Source organism: Protopterus annectens, chromosome 5.part0 (genome assembly GCF_019279795.1).
Source record: "Protopterus annectens isolate FY-2018-M chromosome 5.part0, PAN1.0, whole genome shotgun sequence".
NCBI classification, from domain to species: domain Eukaryota; kingdom Metazoa; phylum Chordata; order Ceratodontiformes; family Protopteridae; genus Protopterus; species Protopterus annectens.
In genome coordinates, this window is record NC_056735.1 from 1,790,247,511 (window position 1) to 1,790,269,428 (window position 21,918).

A 21,918-nucleotide genomic window follows, 5' to 3' on the forward strand; every position below is an offset into this window, starting at 1 on the left:
ATACCCTCAGAATGCAGCATGCTGAAGAGGTGTCCTATGCAAGTGTATCCCTAGCTTTAAGCAGCACCCTGCCAGCATCCAGACCAATGGATTAATATGGACATTTACTATTGCCATTAACACATTGCACACTTACTCTGTCACCCCAGGGGAATCCATAGGTTCATAGGTTCATAGGTTGGTACTAGGCTATCAGCCCTAGGGCCTATACAAGCCTAGCCATAACAATTCCCTGGCTATTTCTTCCCACATTATTTACTTTCCTGGACCCCTGTCTAGCAGGGTGACTGACGTGATCCCTGGGGTGAATTTCCTTTTTCCCATCCAATCGTCAAGGTTCCTCTTGAAGAGGTCCAAAGAGGCACTCTGCTTGACATGTATGGGCAATCTATTCCAGAGTCTGGGGAGTCTCTGGGTCAGGAACCTATCCCTCCAGCATGTTTTGTTTATTGTGATGACAAGGTTTAGATCCCTGGAGCGTGTAGCTCTGAGGGATTGGGATTTCTTTAAGTGTAGCATGTCCAACAGCTCTGGGTTTGACATGGCCTTGTATGTTAAGCAGAGATCGCCTCTGAGCAGACGATATGCGACAGAGTATAGCTGGAGTTTTTTAAAGCGGTCAGTGTAGGCCATCTGCTTTAGGCCTGTGATTCTTTTAGTGAGGTATTTCTGAGGCCTTTCCAGTTGTTGCAGATGTCTTGAGAGGTACATACCAAATGGGGCATTGTATTCTATAATGGGTCTAATGAGGGATGAGTACAGTGGGACAATGACCTCCTTTTTTCTGGATGAAAAGCCCTTCGTGATGAGGTGTGCGACATAGAAGGATTTCCTGACTGTTGTGGCGATGTGGTTATTGAAGGTGAGACCACTGTCCACCTGTGTCCCTAAGTCTCTTATCACACTTTCTGTGTTTAGTGTACTGCCACCTATATGGTAATTCATGGATACATGTTTTTCCCAAAGGGATAACAATACATTTCTTGGCATTGAGCTTGAGCCCATGGCTCTGGCACCAAGCATCTGTTTCTGTAAGGCCCATTTGTAGAGTATCCACATCATTTGGGGATTCAATAATGGCTCCCAGTTTGCAGTCATCTGCAAACTTTGTTAGCCAGAGTCCCTTAGTGTTGACCTGTTCTTCAGAGAAGTAGATGCCAAACAAGAGCGGCCCCAGGACTGAACCCTGAGGTACTCCACTTGTCACTTGTCTGGAGCTGGATTTGGAGTTGGCTACTTTTACAGTGTGGGTTCTATCAGTAAGCCATTTAGCAACCCATTGGGTGACATAGGGATTAATGCGCAACTTAGTAAGTTTATCTATGATTCCAGAGTGGGGGATGGTGTCAAAGGCCTTGGCAAGGTCTAGATAGGCTGTGTGGACCACCTTACCCTTGTCCATGGCTCTGGAGACTGATTCAAAGAAGTCAATCAGGTTCAGGAGACAAGATCGGCCCTTCACAAACCCAAACTGGGTGGGGTCCAGTGTTTGAAGGTTGCCAATGTCTTTGTTTATAAGTTCCATGATAATACGCTCCATGGCCTTGCAGATAAGGCTTGTCAGACTGATGGGATGGTAGTTTCCAGGATCCAAGGTGGATCCCCCTTGTGGATTGGGATAACTGTAGCTCTGCCACTCAGTGGGCATGAAACCTGAGGTGAGGCTATGATTAAACATGACACTTAGGTGAGGTGCCAGTTCATATTGTAGTTCATGTAGTACACAGCCGGGATGTCATCTGGTCCCATGGATGCTGTATTCTTGGCTTTAGAGAGTGCATTTTGTACCTGTGTGGCCATTATTACTGGAATTTGGCAATCTTCCGGTATTGAGATGGGCCATTTAGGGGGTGAGAGGGGGGTGAAGTTGGCACTGAATCGATCTGCCAGGATATTGGCAATATCCTTCGGATAAGTATATTTAATGCCATTCTGTTTTAGCTCAGAGCAGATCTGAGCATTGCCATTTAGATTCTTGACATAGTTATAGAATGCTTTGTGGTTGTCTTTGGAATCTTTGGCAATTTTATTTTTGTAACTAGCTTTGGAGGATTTTATGAGGCATCTCAGTTTCTTACTGAGGCTAGTAAGGGAGTTTTTTGCATCCTGGGATTTTCCACTTTTCTGCACAAGTTTCTTCCTTTTGTTGTAAAGTTTGTTTATGGCAGGGGACCACCAGATTGGCTTCCTTTTTTTGGATGACAGCATTTTGGTTCTATTTGGGATGGCACGATTCATGCATGAGTGGATGTGCTTGTACAGTGCCTTAGTGTAGGATTCAGCAGTTGAACTTTCAGTTCCCGTCTGCATGGGTGTCATGAAGTTTGTCACTTCTGACTTGAGTAGCATGAAGTTGGCTTTGGAGAAGTTTTTTATGGTGGTTTCTTTACTGGGGGTTGGGGGTGGGATGTGGATGTTAAGGGTGATTAGCTTATGGTCAGACCTGACTAACAAGGGGGTGACCATAGGTATGGAGCATTGATTTCCCATGTTGGTAATGATCAGGTCTAGGATATTGGAGCCCCTGGTGGGACTATGGATTAGTTGATCCAGGGTGTTGGAATTTATGAATTCCAAGAACCGTTGTGCAAAGGTGTTGGGACATGAGTAGTTTTCCCAGTTAATGGCAGGGTAGTTAAAATCACCCAGTATAAGGGTGTTTGGTTCTATCTTAATATTTTCCAGTATGTTTAGAAAGGTGTAGTGAGAATCTTGGGGTATGGTGGGGGATCTGTAGCAAGCTACAATTTGGATTGCTTACCTAGTGTTAGTTGCACTTGGAGAATTTCAGACACATTGTGTTGGCCAACTAGCCTGGTGGTGTGAATATCCTTGGTGAATATTGACACTCCTCCACCTTTAGTGTTTCGGTCCTGGTTTGGTGGCCGAAAAGTGTGGTAAGAGTTGTAGCCTGGTATTGCAGGGGTGCTCTCTGGAGCCTTGAACCAGGTCTCAGTTACTGCACAGATATCGATGTTCTCCATTTTTAGGAGTGCCTCGAGAGAGTGCATTTTGAGGTTTAGACTTCTAGCATTGAGTAGCATTACCTTCAGATTTTGCATGCTTGTACCTGTTACGGTGGTGGTTTTGTCCTTTGAAGTTTGCCTAAAAAGGCACTATAGGGGTGGCAAGAGCCTTAGCCAGTAACCTGAATCCCAGGGCGACAGGTGCAGACCATCTCTGGCAAAGCATCGTGGTCTGTCAATCATGTCATCCCAGGCAGACAGATACTGGATCCCCTTTGAATGACACCATAAGCTTAGCCAATTGTTGAAGTCAATCATTTTATCCTTATATTGTGGTATCATTCTGGGCGAAGGCAGGATGCTACTCAGGGCTAGGGTCATAACTGCCTGGGCCACATGATCCGAGAGCTCTTCCATGTCTCTTTTCATGTAGTCCAGGGAGGTACGTCTCAAGTCATTCACTCCAACATGGACAATGACAGAGTCATATTTGTACTTGTTGTGGAGTGACTTGAGTGCATGCATTATGTGGCGGATCCTGGCACCCGACAGGCAGCTGACTGCAATTTTCTCCTTATTCAACCTGGTGAGAGGGACATCAGTGTGCCGGACTATAGAGTCTCCTATGACTAAAGTGTTAGGTACATTGTCTTGCCTTAGGGGCTGTTGCTGGGTGGCACACTGGTGTTGTGAACTATGTGACACATTGGTTGTGATTGGTGTTTGTTTGCATTTCAGCTTCAGAGGTCTTTGTTGCTTGGGCAGGTTACAGTTAAGGGCCTCTGCATATGCGGATTTAGTGTTGCTATATGTGGGTGTTGGTGGTGCGGGTTTAGAAGGGCTATGTGTTGCTTGACGTGTAGTGTGGGTGTTAACCTTCTCCTCTTGACTGTTTAGCACAATCTTGGGTGGAGAGAGCTTTGCTTCCATTTTGGCTATGTAAGTGCATCTCTCACAGGTTGTAGTGTTGGGTGGTAGGAGGAGAGGGTTGTCTGTGTACATGAGGCAATTGCTGCATTGCCCCAGTATGCCCAGATTCACCAGGTGGACAGGAGAAATCACCGGAAGCTGACCCTTGGACATGCCTGGTTTGGGGCTTTTTTTTTTTTTTTTTCTTTGTAAAGTATAGGAGCTGTTTCCTTAGCAAGGTACATTGCAATTATAGGCTGTTTAGTGCCTACTATTAATTTCTCCTTGTTAACAAGGAGAGTTCAGTGTTTGTGTGAGTTTAAGGCTTCCTAGTGCTTTCCAGCAGGTATTATAGAAAGTGCTAGTCACAGGGATGCTTAAAGGTAAGATTGAAAAGAATGCACTCTGCAGTGTGCACTAGAGAAGTTAGATGTGAAAGTAGGTAACTTGAGTTTTACCTGTTTAAAAAGTTAAGGTTTAGTGGCGAGTTACTATTTTTAAAACAGCAAGATGGATTGAAAGGGGTGGTCACTTTTGTATTTTGGTACTATGAAATACTGTAGGATGGCCAATAAATTTAAATAATTGAAGGGGTGGGATTTCAAAAATGATGATTTTGTGATTACTCACATAAGCCAGTGAAAGTAGAGAGAAATGAGATATATGGTCAGATTAACATAAGAGGCGGGCAACTAGAAAGACAGTGGTATTTAACAAGACAACTTAAATGGGTGGGAGAGTGGGAAAAAATTCTGCTTGACTCACAACAGAGAGAGCTGTGGTCTCTTTTGAAGTTTTAATATGCTGTTAAAACAGAATGCAAGCAAAACACAAGGTAAAGAAAACAAACTACAGTATTCAAAACATAGAAAGGCAATACAGTAATACAAAAAATAAAAGCAAACTAACCTTTTCTTCACAGCAAAGTGTAGCAGAGTCTGGATGAGCCTTTCTGGCAAAGCTCTGAAATGTTTTAGTTTACTCCTTAAATAGAAATTTTAGTTCCTAGCTCCACCCCCTCTGTTAACAAGTGATTAACCTTAAGGGACCTCTTCTGTCTTATGAATGAGTTCTTAATTAATGAGTTCTTATTTCTGCCTGACTCAGAACAGAGAGAGCTGTGGTCTCTTTTGAAGTTTTAATATGCTGCTAAAACAGAATGCAGTGGCTCGCAGCCTGAAACTGTAGGAGTGACAGAATGCACTGGCCTTCTACAGATGGCCTGCATCACTACCAAATGTCCTACAGTCCTGTGTCAAAGGCCTGTGCCTCACCTGTACTGTAAATGTATGTTATCTCATGGGGTCCCAACTAACAACATAACACAGTCCACAGAACACAAATGCAAGGCCATGTCAACAAATCCCAGTAGCATGCCCACCATGTCCTACTGCATGAACTGCGGACCAACCCCTAAATAACGCTGGGATGAAGGGACAACTATAGGGATACTTCACAGATATCACTCGCATAATGTTAAGAAGAGGATTGAATAACAGAGTGGGGGGTGTAGAAGCATGGACGCCATGGAGTGTGTGAAGTCTGAAACTCTGATGTGTGCCCATACTACCCCTGCCTTCAAACCCAGTGATGGGTGGCTACAAACCTACTTGTAAACCACAATGTGAAGGGGAACTGACCAGATATATGAGCCCTGCCTCTGGGTAACCTGGGTGAATCTGTACAGCTGAGAGCTGTACAAGCAGGGGATCCTCAGCCACCACAGTACCAAGGTGCTGGACCATTTACACAGATCCATCAGCAAGTGTCTGCAGCTACCCCTCCAGAATGGCATGAGTGTGCAAGAATATGTAGGCTGCAGACCACAATACTGGACATAGCTTCATTTGTCTTGTATTTCCCAGGAAATAACTGTGAGCAAATAAGTATATCTGTCAGTAGTTGATGACATAATTCATTATAGTGTAAAACAGTACATTTGTCTGACTATCTCTGCTAACAACAACCATGTAACACAAGCAGCACAGACACAATAGTTACAGTATCCCACTATATTTCGCCCATTGTGACTCCATATTGTCAACCTATCTACAGATATCCTGCTGAAACAGGTTGCTAGCTGTAGGTGTAGAACACAAAATTCTGCACTGGAGTACAACCTACCTGGAATGGATTCACACACTTAATACAGAAGGTCATACTGGGCATGCTCCTACACTTAGAGAAATGAAGCCCATGTCTGACAACAACAGTGGACTATACATAAATGTCAGTCGCAGATGTCTGTGCACACACACCGCATTGCACACTATTCATGCTTGGATAGGAATACTCACACATATCCAAGGCCAACACACTATAATGTGTTAAACATACACACAGAGATGTGAGGAAGAGAGAGGCAGGCACTGACAAAGAGATTGCCATCATGAGGCCTGTCCCACCCACCACACATCCAATTGGCCAATATCACATGATGTGCCGATGTCAGTCACTGTAGACATTTGCTTTTGGTAGCCCTCAGCCCTATAGTGTCTGTGGTATTTCTGATAACTGTGTAACATGATAGTACAAATCAGAATTCATCTAGCATTTGTATACCCAGTCCTGTCAAATGTAATGGTGTGTGTGATTGAGTGTTGTGTGTGTGTTTCCAGAGGAATGCTTTATGGCCCATTCACACACACTGCACTTCCCATAGCCCATGTTAGCACTCATGCTGATGTCAGTCACCTTGAAATAATCCTCTGGCCAATTCTCAGCCCCATAATCTCTGTGGCACGTGTGATACCTGTGTGATACTATAGTGTAACATACTAGTTAAGTTTGTTTGTCTTTTTCGGCTTTTCCCGGCTAGGGGTCGCGACAGCGGAACTCTGGTCTGCTAATGATTGGCAATTGATTTTTATGGTGCCAAGTTGCCAACCTGACTCCCAACCTTCAGCGAAGGCACGCCCATTCACGCATGTCTTTTGGAGGCCACTCAACCACGGGAAGGACATGCAGACTCCAAACAGAAGGCACTCCAGCCGAGAATCGAACAGGAGAACCTCTTGCTGTGAGGTAACAATGTTACCGCTGTACCACTGTGGCTTTCATAACATACTAGTTAAGTAGGAGTTCGAATCCCAGACATGGCAGCTGTTAAGCTCTGTGTGTGTATAGAGATTAGTGCTTTTGAGGCCATTCACAGTCACTACACCTCCCACTGCCCTACTTTAGCAAGCCTGCTGTCAGTCACCTTGAAATAACCCTTTGTATAAGGGCCAGCCCTATAAGCTCTGTGGCATGTGCAATAACTGTGTAATGCTACAGAGTAACATAGTAGTTAGGTAGGAGTCCTAATTCCAGCTATAGCAAATGTGAAACTCTGCGTGTGTGTGTGTGTGTGTGTGTGTGTGTGTGTGTGTGTGTGTGTGTGTGTGTGTGTGTGTGTGTAGAGATTAATGATTTTGAGGCCATTCACAGTCACTATACCTCCCATTGCCCTACTTTAGCAAGCTTGTTGATGTCAGTCACCTTGAAATACCCCTTTGGAAAGGGCTAGCCCTATAAGCTCCATGGCATGTGCGATAACTGTGTAATGCTATAGTGTAACATGCTAGTTAGGCATGAGTTCTAATTCCAGACTGAGAATGGTGAAACTCTGTGTACATGTATGTAGCGATTAATGATTTTGAGGCCATTCATAGTCACTACACCTCCCATTGCCCTACTTAAGCAAGCCTGCTGATGTCAGTCACCTTGAAATACCCCTTTGGACAAAGACCAACCCTGTAAGCTCTGTGGCGCATGCGATAACTATGTAATGCTATAGCATAACATAGTAGTTTGGTAGGAGTTCTAATCCCAGACATGACAACTGTGAAACAATATGTGTGTGTAGAGATTAATGATTTTGAGGCCATTAACAGTCACTACACCGCCCACTGCCCTACTTTAGCAAGCCTGCTGTCAGTCACCTTGAAATACCCCTTTTGATAAGGGTCAGCCCTATAAGCTCCGTGGCATGTGCAATAACTGTGGAATGCTATAGAGTAACATACTAGTTAGGTAGGAGTCCTAATCCCAGATATAACAAATGTGAAACTGTGTGTGTGTGTGTGTGTGTGTGTGTGTGTGTGTGTGTGTGTGTGTGTATGTGTAGATTAATGATTTTGAAGCCATTCACAGTCACTACATCTCCCACTGCCCTACTTTAGCAAGCCTGCTGTCAGTCACCTTGAAATACCCCTTTAGATAAGGGTCAGCCCTATAAGCTCCATGGCATGTGCGATAGCTGTGTAATGCTATAGAGTAACATACTAGTTAGTTAGGAGTCCTAATCCCCGATATAGCAAATGTGAAACTCTGCATGTGTGCGTTTGTGTGTGTGTGTGTGTGTGTGTGTGTGTGTGTGTGTGTGTGTGTGTAGAGATTAATGATTTTGAGGCCATTCACAGTCACTACACCTCCCATTGCCCTACTTTAGCAAGCTTGTTGATGTCAGTCACCTTGAAATATCCATTTGGAAAGGGCTAGCCCTATAAGCTCCATGGCATGTGCGATAACTGTGTAATGCTATAGTGTAACATGCTAGTTAGGCATGAGTTCTAATCCCAGACATGACAATGGTGAAACTCTGTGTACATGTGTGTAGTGATTAATGATTTTGAGGCCATTCACAGTCACTACACCTCCTATTGCCCTACTTTAGCAAGCCTGCTGATGTCAGTCACCTTGAAATACCCCTTTGGACAAAGGCCAACCCTGTAAGCTCTGTGGCACATGCAGTAACTATGTAATGCTATAGCGTAACATAGTAGTTTGGTAGGAGTTCTAATCCCAGACATGACAACTGAGAAACATTAAGTGTGTGTAGAGATTAATGATTTTGAGGCCATTAACAGTCACTACACCTCCCATTGCCCTACTTTAGCAAGCCTGCTGATGTCAGTCATCTTAAAATACCCCTTTGGAAAGGGCTAGCCCTATAAGCTCTGTGGCATGTGCGATAACTTTGTAATACTATAGTGTAACATACTAGTTAGGCATGAGTTCTAATCCCAGACATGGCAAATGTGAAACTTTATTTGTGTGTGTGTAGAGATTAATGATTTTGAGGCCATTCACAGTCACTACACCTCCCATTGCCCTACTTTAGCAAGCCTGCTGATGTCAGTCACCTTGAAATACCCCTGTGGACAAGGGCCAGCCCTATAAGCTCTGTGGTGCATGCCATAAATGCAGAACAATATAGCAATAGTAGCTGCACAGGTATGTGTTGGAATCTCATCAAGTGTTTGTGTGTGCACATATGTATGTGTGTACCCCAAAGACTTTGGCCCCATTTACACCCAGTACACATCTCAGAGCCTGACCTTAGCAGCCCTGCAGATATCATCCACCTTACAAGTGCCTGTTGCCAACCCTAAACCATGTCATGTCAGTGGTACATGTGGTAAATGCGTAACATAATAGTCCGTAAAAATTGTTACATAGAAGTTTGAACCTCACCTCTGGCAAATGTAAATGTGTGTTTAGGGTAAAATTATTTTTGGGATCTCTCACCCACTACATCACCCAATGCCAGTATTTACAAGGGCTGGTGATGTTCCTCACCTTAGAAGTACCTTGGGACAACATCTGTCCTATAAGCATGTGGCATGTGCAATAAATGCGGTACACTGTAGCAGCAATACATAGCTAGATAAGGGTTTGAATCTCAGTACTGGCAAGTGTGTGTGTGAGTGTGTGTGTGTGTGTGTGTGTGTGTGTGTGTGTGTGTGTGTGTGTGTGTGTGTGTGTGTGTGTGGCATCCATATCCTGTGTGGAAGTTTTTGTGATTATGTAATAACAGGATGCAATGCTGGTGTGGGTTTTGCTAAATTATTATATTGAGGACCTAGTATATGTCACAATGTACACCTTACAAGTACAACAGATGTCAAACACCAGAGAGGCTGGTGTAGACAATCCATAGCCCTACATGTGACATTATGGATTAGTGAACAATATAGGCAACCCTTGTATTACTCAGAGAACACTCTCCACCCATGTCTCATACACAAACACACTTGGCTATGCAACAACCACTATATTGGTAGTTCCCTGCATATTACCTCACAGATAGTAACCACAGTGTGATTGCAGTGGACTACATGCCTGTTGACCACAGCAGTGCCGCTGACATCAGAAAGTACTGTGATGTGCACCATCTCCTGACTGAGTGTGTGTTATCCAGCAAGTAAAAGGACATGACACCCTGTTCCATCCCTACAGTAGGCAGATAAATGCTTACAGTGGTCCTTTTGCTATGTTCCCCACTGGATGCCTGCAACAACTGTAGAGTCTACAAATGTAACCCACAAAGGGAATACCATGCCTTATACACATGCCCTTTATGGATAGATGCCACTAACTCCACTAAATACCTGTATCATGCTGTCAATGTAGGTTCAATCACAACCTCATTTCCATAGCCAGGTCTCCCCAAATGAGGTCAGGAATGCTACATCAGAAGATAACAATCTGTAGACACAACATGCCCCAGATACGTCAAGTATACTTCCACACGTCAAAGAACATGCGTGAGGGACATGTGCACAACCCAGACACTGTCCATGTTATGGAATATAGATCACATACATAGGAAGCAGTGCACTTCACTGGACACCCACAATAGTAACCCAGATGAGTGGATGGTGAATACAATACTCGCCTCTGGGGACCACTCCAGGGACTACACCCCTGACCCACACTGGAGACCATTGTCATGTGGCCTGATGCCAAAGTATTCCCTTTGCCTAACCTTGTACAGCCGTCAGGCCCATTCACCTACTACACACCTGTGAAGCAATGAATTTATGCATCTCAGTACTGGCAAGTGTGTGTGTGTGTGTGTGTGTGTGTGTGTGTGTGTGGAGATTAATGATTTTGAAGCCATTCACAATCACTATTCCTCCCATAGTCCTACTTCAACATACCTGCTGATGTCATTCACCTTGAAATAACCCTTTGGCCATGTACCAGCCATATAAGCTCTGTGACGGTTGTGATAACTGCATAATGCTGTAGTGTATAAAGCTAGTTAGGTAGGGGTTCTAATCCTGATCCCGCGAACTATAATAATGTGTGTGTATGCCTTCATTGACACCTGCTTTTGTGGACATTCACACGTACTACACTTCCCTTATCCCTCCTTTACCACTATTCCTGATGTCACTCACTTTCAAAGATACCTTTGGACAGCTCTGCAATATATAAGCTATAACTGCATAACACTGTAATAGCAATGTATAGTCAGGTAGGGGTTTGAAACTCAGTACTGGTAAGTGTGTGTTTGTGCATGTGTCATCAGTATCCTGTTGGGGTGATTGTGTACTGACAGGATCCATTACAGTGTGGGTTTTGCTACATCATTATATTGAGGACCTATATGTCCCATTGTCCACATTAAAAGGCCAACAGTTTTCAAACACTGTAGAGGTTGTTGTAGACAATCCACAGCCATAAATGTGTACAGCCATGTGCAATTACTATGTGACAGTATGAATTAGTAAACAATATAGGAAACTGTTATAATACCCAGGTACCACTCTCCACCCATGGATCATACACAAACATGCTTGGCTCTTACTCTCTTACACCCTTCCTTTCTTACTTTGTCTCTGTCTCTGTCTCTCTGTCTCTGTCTCTCTCTCTCTCTCTCCCCCCCCCACTCTGGTGGATGTGGAAAAGTATGTCTGTTTTGCATAGGCAGCAGCTTGAGTTTTGTAAGGAATGCTCATGATCAGCTGATGCCCTGTGCATGAATTGTAGTCCCCCTCTTGCTAATTGCATGTAGAACAGCTGTGGTATCATTCCTATAGCCAATTGCAGGGAAACACACTCCTATAACTAAGCAATTCATGTGGGGGTTGGCCCTTTTCTTTCACTGTGAGCAGGACTTTATGTGGGTGTTTGACAAACAGCATCACAGAGGGTAGTTGGAAATACATCTTACAACATACACTGTGGAGACATGCCAACAAACAGGAGGGGGATGTTCCGGACATGGGGACAGAATGTAAGTATTGCTGTTCTACATTTGAAGTAATGTTGGTTTAACAAGGTTTTTGTGGATATGGCTATTCTACATGATTTAAAGTCTGGCATGACAGTGTTATGTGGTTGAGAAATCTCTCACCTGTAGGGCTATCTGCAGACTGTCCAGAGTTTGGAGTCATACATGCATTTTGTCACTCACACATTTCCTATCTTTAGATATGCAGTAGCATACTCTGATGATTGCAGTCAGTACATGGTGACATCCACGTGAGTTACTGACTTCATATCCCTCAGAAGAGATATGTCACAACAAACCCTGTTACACCAGGAAATTTCTCAGTTTATCACAGCAATATGTTAACATTGGCCTGTGTTTGTGCCTCCGTCCCCCAAGTCTGTCACCCTTTGTCCATATGTCATGCAGTAAGAGGTGCATACGTACAGTACATTATTTACTAACATCTTACCTGATAACAAGCCAGCGAGATATCAGACTGTTCAACATGTTATGTATAGTAGGCCTTATATTTGAGGGCAAAACCTGGACATTCTGTTGTAGTGTGTACATTAGTGAGGTGTGTGTACTTATGGTGATTGTTGACAGAATGTGTATTGTGAATATGTTACTTGTCCTGTGTACAGACTGTGGTAGATGTCATTGTTCCTGGTCCTGTTCCATCTGATGTTGCATGCTGCTCCAGTTTATGGTACCCCATCAGTGTACATGTTTGTAGAGCTAGACTGACACATGTGCCATACCATGGTCAGGCATCAGACTACACTGTGCTTTATATGTTAGGCAGAGATCACCTCGGACTAGGCGATATGCTATGGAGTAAAGCTAGAGTTTTTTGAGGCGGTCAGTGTAGGGCATTTGTTTGAGGCCAGTAATCCTCTTTGTGAGGTACTTTTGTGGCCTTTTCAGCTGCTGCAGATGTCTTGTGAGGTACATTCCAAAAGGGGCATTGTACTCTATAATGGGTCTAATGAGTGACGAGTAGAGGGGAACAATGACCTCTTTTTTCCTGGATGAGAACCCTTTTATGATGAGGTGTGCCACGTAGAAGGACTTCCTGACTACTGTGGTGATGTGACTATAGTGACTATACACACACACACACACACACACACACACACACACACACACATATATATATATATATATATATATATATATATACATACACACACACACACACACACACATATATATATATATATATATATATATATATATATATATATATAAATGTGCATTTATAAGCCCAGTCAGAATGTTTTGGCTTTCGCCGCCCCCTTAGATTAGTTCCCTGTGCCTCTGTCCAGCAGAGCCACCGAAGTGATCCCTGGGGAAAACTTTCTGTTTCCCATCCACTCATCAAGGTATCTCTTGAAGAGGGTTAGTGAAGAGCTCTGCCTAATGTAGATTGGAATCTTGTTCCAGAGGTTGGGAAGTCTCTGGGACAGGAATCTATCCCTCCAGCACATCCTATTTATTGTTGTGGTGAGGTTTAGATCCCTGGAGCGTGTGGCTCGAGGGGATATGGTTTTCTTTAGGTGGAGCATGTCCATCAATTCTGGGTTGGACATGGCCTTGTATGTCAGGCAGAGATCACCTCTGAGTAGGTTGTATGCAAACGAGTACAGCTGGAGTTTCTTCAGTCAAGCTGCATAGGGCATCTGCTTGAGGCCAGTGATCCTCTTGGTGAGGAACTTCTGTGTTTTTTCCAGTTGTTGCAGGTGTCTTGTAAGGTACATCCCAAATGGGGCATTGTACTCTATGATGGGTCTGATGAGTGATGTGTAGAGGGTCCCAATGACCTCTTTTGATCTGGATGCAAACCCTTGTGTGATTAGGTGGGCCACATAGAAGGATTTTCTAACCACTTTGGCAGTGTGATTATCAAAGGAGAGGTTACTATCTACTTGGGTCCCCACATCCCTTATTACGTCTTCTGTATTTAGGGGGCTACCACCAATGTGGTAGTTTGTGGGTACTTCATTTTTTCAAAAGTGGATGACTATGCACTTTTTGGCATTTAGCTTGCGGCCATGGTATTGAAACCAGGTATCTGTCTCAGTGAGACCCTTTTGGAGGATGTCTGTGTCAGCCGGAGAGTCAATTATAGCCCCTAGTTTGCAGTCGTCTGCAAACTTGGTCAGCCATAGTCCTCCTGTGCTTGCCTGTACCTCTGAAAAGTATATGCCGAACAGGAGGGGTCCTAGTACTGAGCCCTGGAGAATGCCACTGGTAACCTGTTTAGAGTCAGACCTAGCTCCTGCAACTCTTACAATGTGGGTTCTGTCCATGAGCCAGTTGGCAACCCATCTCGTGATGTAGGGGTTTATGTTCAGGCTGGTGAGCTTGTCTATAATACCTGAGTGGGGAATGGTGTCAAAGGCCTTTGCAAGGTTTAGGTAGGCTGTGTGGACCACCTTTCCCTCATCTATAGCCTTGGTAATTGTTTCAAAGAAGTCCACCAGGTTTAGGAGGCATTATCTGCCCTTAACAAAGCCGAACTGGGCAGGGTCCAGAGTTTGGAGGTTTCCAATGTTTCTGTTAATGAGATCCATGATGATGTGCTCCATAGCTTTGTAGACCAAGTTAGTCAGGCTTATAGGGCAATAGATCCGAGCAGATTTGAGAATTGCCACTTAGATTCTTGACATAGCTAAAGAATGCCTTGTGGTTATCTTTGGAGTCCATGGCAATTTTTCCTTCAAAGCTAGCCTTGGATGTTTTTATGAGGGAATGTAGTTTCTTGCAGGTACTGATCAGGGATGTCTTCCTTTCTTGGGATTTTACTCTTTTGTGTACTAATTTCCTCCTTCTATTGTATAGCTTATTTATGGAAGGGGTCCACCAGACTGGTTTCCTTTTCTTGGAGGAGTGAGTCTTGGTTTTGTTTGGGATAGCACATTCCATGCATTCTTATAGGTGCCCATAGAGTGCATTAGTAAAGGATTTTGCAGCTTGGACAGAGTTATCCTTTAGCATGGGGGCTTTGAAACTTCCCAGTTTGCTTTTGAAAAGTTTTTCACTGTGGTTTCTTTGACCAGGGTGGTGGCGGAATGTGGCTATCCAGAGTGATTAGTTTATGGTCAGATCTAACCAGTGAGGGGTTGACCTCCAGTGTGGAACACTGGTCACCCATGTTGATGATGACCAGGTCCAATATGTTGCCACCTCTGGTGGGGGTGTTGACCAGTTGATCCAGGGCAATTGAGTTTATAAATTCTAGGAAATGTTGGGCAAGGGAGTTCGTACTTGAGTAGTTCTCCCAGTTAATGTTTGGGTAATTGAAATCACCCAATATCAGGGTGTTTGGTAGGACCTTTATGTTTCCCAGTGTTTCCAGGAATGCGGAGTGGGGGTCCTTGGACATGGTGGGTGATCTGTAGCAAGCTATAATTTGAATACCAGTTTTGCCCGTTGTTAGTTGCACGTGGATGATCTCTGAAGCATCATGCTGTGCCGCTAACCTGGAGGTGTGGGTATCCTTGATGAATATGGATACTCCCCCGCCTTTTGTATTTTGGTCTGGGTTTTGTGGCCGAAATGTATGGTATGAGTTGTAGTCTGGTAGTGCTGGGGTACTCCCTGGAGCCTTAAACCAGGTTTCTGTTACTCCACATATAACGATTTTCTCCATACTGGGAAGTGCCTCAAGTGCGTGCATTTTGATGTTTAGACTTCTGGCATTGAGCAACATTACCCTCAGTTTTTTGTTACTTGTGCTATTTACGGTGGAGGGTTTGTCTTTTGAGCCTTGCCTAAAAAAGGCACTATGGGGGTGGCAAGAGCCTTGGCCAGTATTTGAAAGCCTAAGGGTGACAGGTGCAAGCAGTCTCTAGCAAAGCAACATGGCTTATCGAGCATGTCATCCCAGGCTGACAGACACTGGATCCCCTTTGAATGACATCAGAAGCTTAGCCAATTGTTGAAATTTATATTTTTTTCTCTATACTCTGGTATCATTCTTGGTGAGGGCAGGATGCCACTCAGGGTCAGGGTCATACCGGCCTGGGCTATGTGATCAGAGCTCCTCCATGTCTCTTTTTTATGTAGTCCATGGAGGTATGGCTCAGGTCATTCACACCAACATGGACAATGACAGAGTCATTTTTGTACTTGTTCTGGAGTGACCCGAGTGCTTGTGTTATGTGGCGAATCCTGGCACCTGACAGGCAACTAACAGTAGCCTTCTCCTTGTTCAGCCTAGTGAGTGGGATGTCAGTGTGCCTGACTATAGAGTCACCTATTACTAGTGTGTTGGGTATGTTATTTTGCCTTAAGGGCTGTGATTGTGTGGCACACTGGTTTTGTGAAGTATGTGTTTCATGGTTTGTGTTGGGGGGTTGAGGTTGTTTGGATGTCTGCTTTGGAGGTCTCTGTTGCTTTTGCAGATTTTTATTTAGAGCCTCCGAGTATGTTTTTGTCTATTTATGTGTGTTTTTTGCCAGTGCTGGTTTCATAGGTCTATATGAGACTGGTGGTGTGATGTAAGTAATTCCCTTCTCCTCTTGACTGCCTGGTCCAGTTTTGGGTTGAGAATGCTTAGCCTCCAGTTTGGCTGTATAATTGCATCTCTCACATGTATTAGTGTTTGGTGGAAGGAGGAGAGGGTTGTCTGTGTGCATGAGGCAATTGTAACATTGCCTCAAAATGCCCAGATTCACAAGTTGGACTGGAGAGTACACCTGAAACTGCCCTTTGGACATGCCTGGATACGTTCATTGGTTATCAACAGTTATCAGCAGGAGACAAGGCCAATCTCTACAAAGCTAAATAGCTGACCAATAAGAAAGAGAGAAATTACACCTCCAAATTCTGTTCTAGTATAGATACAGTTAAACGGAGCTGTTGATGTTTAAATGAAATTCTAAAGTATTAAAAAACATGTAAAAGACACAAGATTGCTATAAAATGACAGCATCCATATACAAAAGATTAACGTAGCCATCGAAAAGTGCACTTAATACTGATGCTTTCATTGTGTGTGTGTGTGTACATATATCTACATATGTGTGTGTGTGTGTGTGTGTGTGTGTGTGTATATATATATATATATATATATATCTATATATATCTATATGTATATATATATATATATATATATATATATATGTATATATATATATATATATATATATATATATATCCATATCCTTGTTATGTGTAAACATGACTGTTGTATATACCTTCCCAGATGTATCACACCATATTTATCTGTATGTGTATATTTGGATATAACAACATACTGATTCAACACTAATTTCACTAACAAGTACTACATAATTGTAGAAGTCAAAGCAGTTGCTCACTACTATTCAGTATGTATACTGACAGATATATTGAAAAAAACAACAACCATTTTCACTGCTGTGATGGTGTAGTGGTTAACTGCTGTGACTGTAGTGTACAGGGTCCTGGGTTCAAGACCTGCAGGGGCTGTTTATTTTGTTGCTAGGCAGAACAAGGACTGTTGGGTGCAGAGTATTTAAGGCAGCTTTAAGTGGGTTTGCGTGGGTTTCTGCGACGGTAAACACTGCTAATGTACGGTTAAATGAAAAGCTGCTTGCACCATGTAAGCTTTGCTTACCAGTGCACAAATCTCCTTAGCATTTATATTTAAGAAATTCTTACACCTGCTAAGCATGGCTCAGCCCTGGCAACCAGTGATCACATTTCAGTCTGATGAAATAGCATGGTAATAACATCTTTAATAAGTGTATTCAATTCTATGTACATAACATGCTTCTATGTGCTGTCAATACAGTAGCAAGGGGTGTGAGTATACTGTCTGGGACACCTGAGTATATATGGCTAGTACAACAATCTTTTCCTTTTGTATGTGTTTCATACATGGATAGTATCCTTGTTATATGCAGTCACACTTGCATGTATTGTATCATTACGTTACTACTGTTAACAGTGCTTTCCCAAGAAAGAGTAGATTTCAGATTGTAGTACTGGAGCCATACACCCCTGCATGCTAAGCTGGACTCTGAGTATTGACTATCGTGTTCTTGGTGTGTGAGCTGTGTGTTATTAAGTACTTGCTACTGGATATTGATCTGATATGTGGATACTAACTGTAGACAACTATGTGTATAGGACATGTCATTGAGGGCTGCTGCCATCTAGTAATGGCAAACCTATCAGTTTCAGACATCGATCTGTCAAAACATTAATCCTAATGCATACCCTGTTGGCTAGCTGATTTCTGTCTGTCCTCTGTACAAGTGTGCAGATATCAGTTATCCATCTTGGCTGCTTACAGGCAATCTTTGCTTGACTGACACTGACATGTCTGCCCAGCTGTGTTATGAATGCCACAGCTAGGAAATCCCACCCTGTATGCACAATATGCCATGGATACCTCAACTAGACTACCACAGTCAACAGAACATGCTTGGGTACAGGTCTCCAACCCAGACACTGGCCATGTTATGTAATATATGTTACATACATGGCAATTGGAGCACCTCACTGCCCCTCTGCAAGAAACAACCAGATGATTGGATGTTACATTTAACTGTTACCCTGAGGATCACTCATGTGGCATCAGTTGATAGATGGCCTGTTGACAAATGTCAGGTGGCATGATAAGACTGCACCCACATCCCCTACTCTTCTCATCTCTCCATGGACAATATCCTGATAGATGCCTAGGAACACATGCACCTATGGACCCCAGTACTGACAAATGTGTCAGTGCGCATTTCTGAGAATACCAGTTTCTGTGTATTTGTAAATTTACAATAGATAATACCCTACGGGCCTTCTCACACACTACACCCCCTATTGCCATAGTTAGAAATGGCTGCTGCTGTAATGAACATTAAATGTACCTTGTTACACTCGTCGGCCTATGGGCTACCTGGAGCTTGCAGTACCAGCACAGCACTGTTGTACAAATAGGTAGATAGACACGGGTTACCCTCTGAGTCCTGTCAAATATGTGTATGTGTGTAAGTCTGTATATTTGTAGGAAACAGCATTCTGAGGCCACATTCTCCAAATACAATACACCTGGCCACAGTATAAGGGATAGTGATGTTGCTGACATTAGGAGAGCCATGACAAACCATCACCCTACTTTCCCTGTGGCATGTGCAATAAATGCATATCACTGTAGTAGCACTGATGAGATAGACAAGGGGTTGAATTGCAGTCCTGGTCAATGTGTGATTGTGGGTATGTCAGAGTATTATCATGGGTTTCAGTGAGTAAAATATCCAATGTGGGGTGTGGGTGTTGGGTATACTATCTTTATGCCATAGTACCCCCAGTACATGTCCCAAGGTCCACTGTATGAGGACCACTGTCACCATTAACCATACAGGTAAGTGATTACACTATCCAGCCCAATGATGCATGTGCTGTGTGCAAATTATCTGTAACAAAATGGACTCACTGACAAGGTAGTTAGCACAGATAAACCCAGATCTCTCAGATGTGTCTATGACTGTTCTGTGTTTGTTAATGTGTATATGACAGTATGTCATACTATGTATTGTTCATTAACACCCAGTACATCCCCCATTACCATACTGTACAAGGCCTGGTGATGTTCCTCACTTAACAAGAAACTCAGGACACACCTCATCCTAAAAGCTGTGTGGTGTGCGCAATTAAAGCCAAACACATTAGTAGCAATAAGTACCTAGATAGGGGTTCTACTCTATTCTACTCTCAGTGTTGCCAAGTAAGTGTGTGTGTGTATGTGAAGTGATCTACTTCAGTTTGCAGAAAAAACATGTCACAGGAGGTCATCTTTCTGAGAACTGACAGGCAAATGCTAACATTTCAAAGGAATCATCTCATGGAAATTCATTCCATCAAAACTAGTAGTAGATGTGTAAATGCCCTCTTCCCCACTGTATAGCTGTACAGTGATACTGAAGTTGGTATATATAGTTGGTTGCCGATGTTGTAGACACAGCCACCCTCATTGTGGTTATTGTTGTGTGTATCCCTCCACTTTGTCTGCTGTAATATTGTGCAGTTTATGTTAACAGGTTAAGTAGTTGTCACTCACACTATGTGTGGGTCTACACCACCCCACACTCTCCAAAGTGGAGGGCTGTGCCACCCACACCAACACACCTATGTTTACCAACTCCAGGATTTCACTACATTGGGGAAGGGGACATATACCCTGCCAGTACCATCATCAATGACATTAAAGTAGCAGACTGATTCTTTATTGATGTGATGTTTTGCCTGTTTTGTCTTGGTAGAATTACATAGGCTAAAATGGGTTCACTAGAAAATTAAGTACATCCATGTGTACAGTATTCTCTGCATATTGCATCAACAACAAAGTCTGTGTTTCTGTGTGTTATACACAAACATGTGGTGTCTGCCACCCGGTACACTTACCATTGTCCACTGTAGAAGGGATGCTGACATCAGCCACCCTGCACTCACCTGTATACACTCCTCAGACCTATCAGCCATGTGGCACATGCAGTAACTGTTAAACAGACCTGTTACTTGTGTTCAGCTGTACCCAGGATATGACACAGTCAATGTGTCACCACAGTGCCATACCCCTTGTAGGAAACAACAGCAGACCAACATCCTGCTGACACATAAACACCTACAACACAAACTGAATACATTATGGGGACCACAAACAGTCAGTGTTAATAACAGCTATAATGCATCATGGCTGGATAGCTACACATCCTGACATGTAAGCATTAAACTTTCCGGCTGAAAACATGTTACACAGCATTACATTGCTACACCTTAGTACATTCACCCTGTGCATCAGAACCATATTAGCCTGTCCCTGCATCGATGGTATGAGGTATCATATGGACAGGGTGTGTTGTGGGTTTGCCAGAGACCTAGGCTGAGCCATTTGGTTGACATCATGTGTGTGTGTGTGTGTGTGTGTGTGTGTGTGTGTGTGTGTGTGTGTGTGTGTGTGTGTGTTAGGGGTTTTGTTATTAATTGGGCTGTGCAGATGTGGTGTGTGTGTAGGTATTGAGGTGCCCTAGCTGTGTTGGTGATATGTGTGTGTGTGTGTGTGTGTGTGTGTGTATGCACACAGTTCTGCCATGTGGCTGCCCTATACAAGGGTTTGTTGGAAAGCTGCAGACTGTACATGGCAGGGTGTGCAAGTTCACCATCTCTGGCCATGAACATGAGAAGTGCGCCTTCCTGGGGTTCCACGGGCACTAAAGGTACAAGGCCAGATATGGTACTCTCCCCTGATGATGACAAATATCCACTGAATCCGGGTCCCTGTTGGGACCAGCCAGGGCCACGTGCACATGGTCTGCTGTGCTGTGTTGTGGTGTGGACAGCACCACCCATGCAGTGCTGGTGCTGGTACTGCCACTTCAGGATTGGCTGTGACTTGTTGCACTTCCACGTAGACCTCCACGTGTTGGTGCTGCTGACCTATGTTCACATAGCTGTCACCCTACTCCCACCATATGCTCCAACACAGACATTGCACGGTCGAGGATTCCCACCATCTCACCCAACCATCTATCCAGGACCTCTGCAAAATAATGGTGGGCACCTGCAAGATCACGGATGTTGTCAATAACAGCAGAATGAGTAGCCCTCTGGAGCCTCAGACTCTGTCTGGTATAATGATGCATACATGCCTGTGCCTCCAAGATGGCCCGAAACATATGTCTGCTGACACCTGCTGTGGCACTTCTGTCAGGGGCATGATGGCCAGCAGCCCTCCTACGAGCACCCCTGTACATTTGCCTGTGTGGTACCTCGCCGGTCATCCAGCTATGGCTGCTTTGTACAGACACACTTGTCATAGACACCACACTGTCCTGTTTCATGCCACTACCCACCAACTGTCCCACATCAATGGCCACTGGTGATGGGGTATGTATAGGCAATGTAACTGTGTGCAGGGATGGGGTGGATTACAGTAGGGTGTCAACCGATGGCACAGGTTCAGCCCCTGAAAACCCCGCCTGTACCTCACCATACCTATCATCATTGTCAGAGTCTGTATGGACACTAACATCAGTTTGCCTGCAGGAGGGACCCTGACCCACCTTGCCA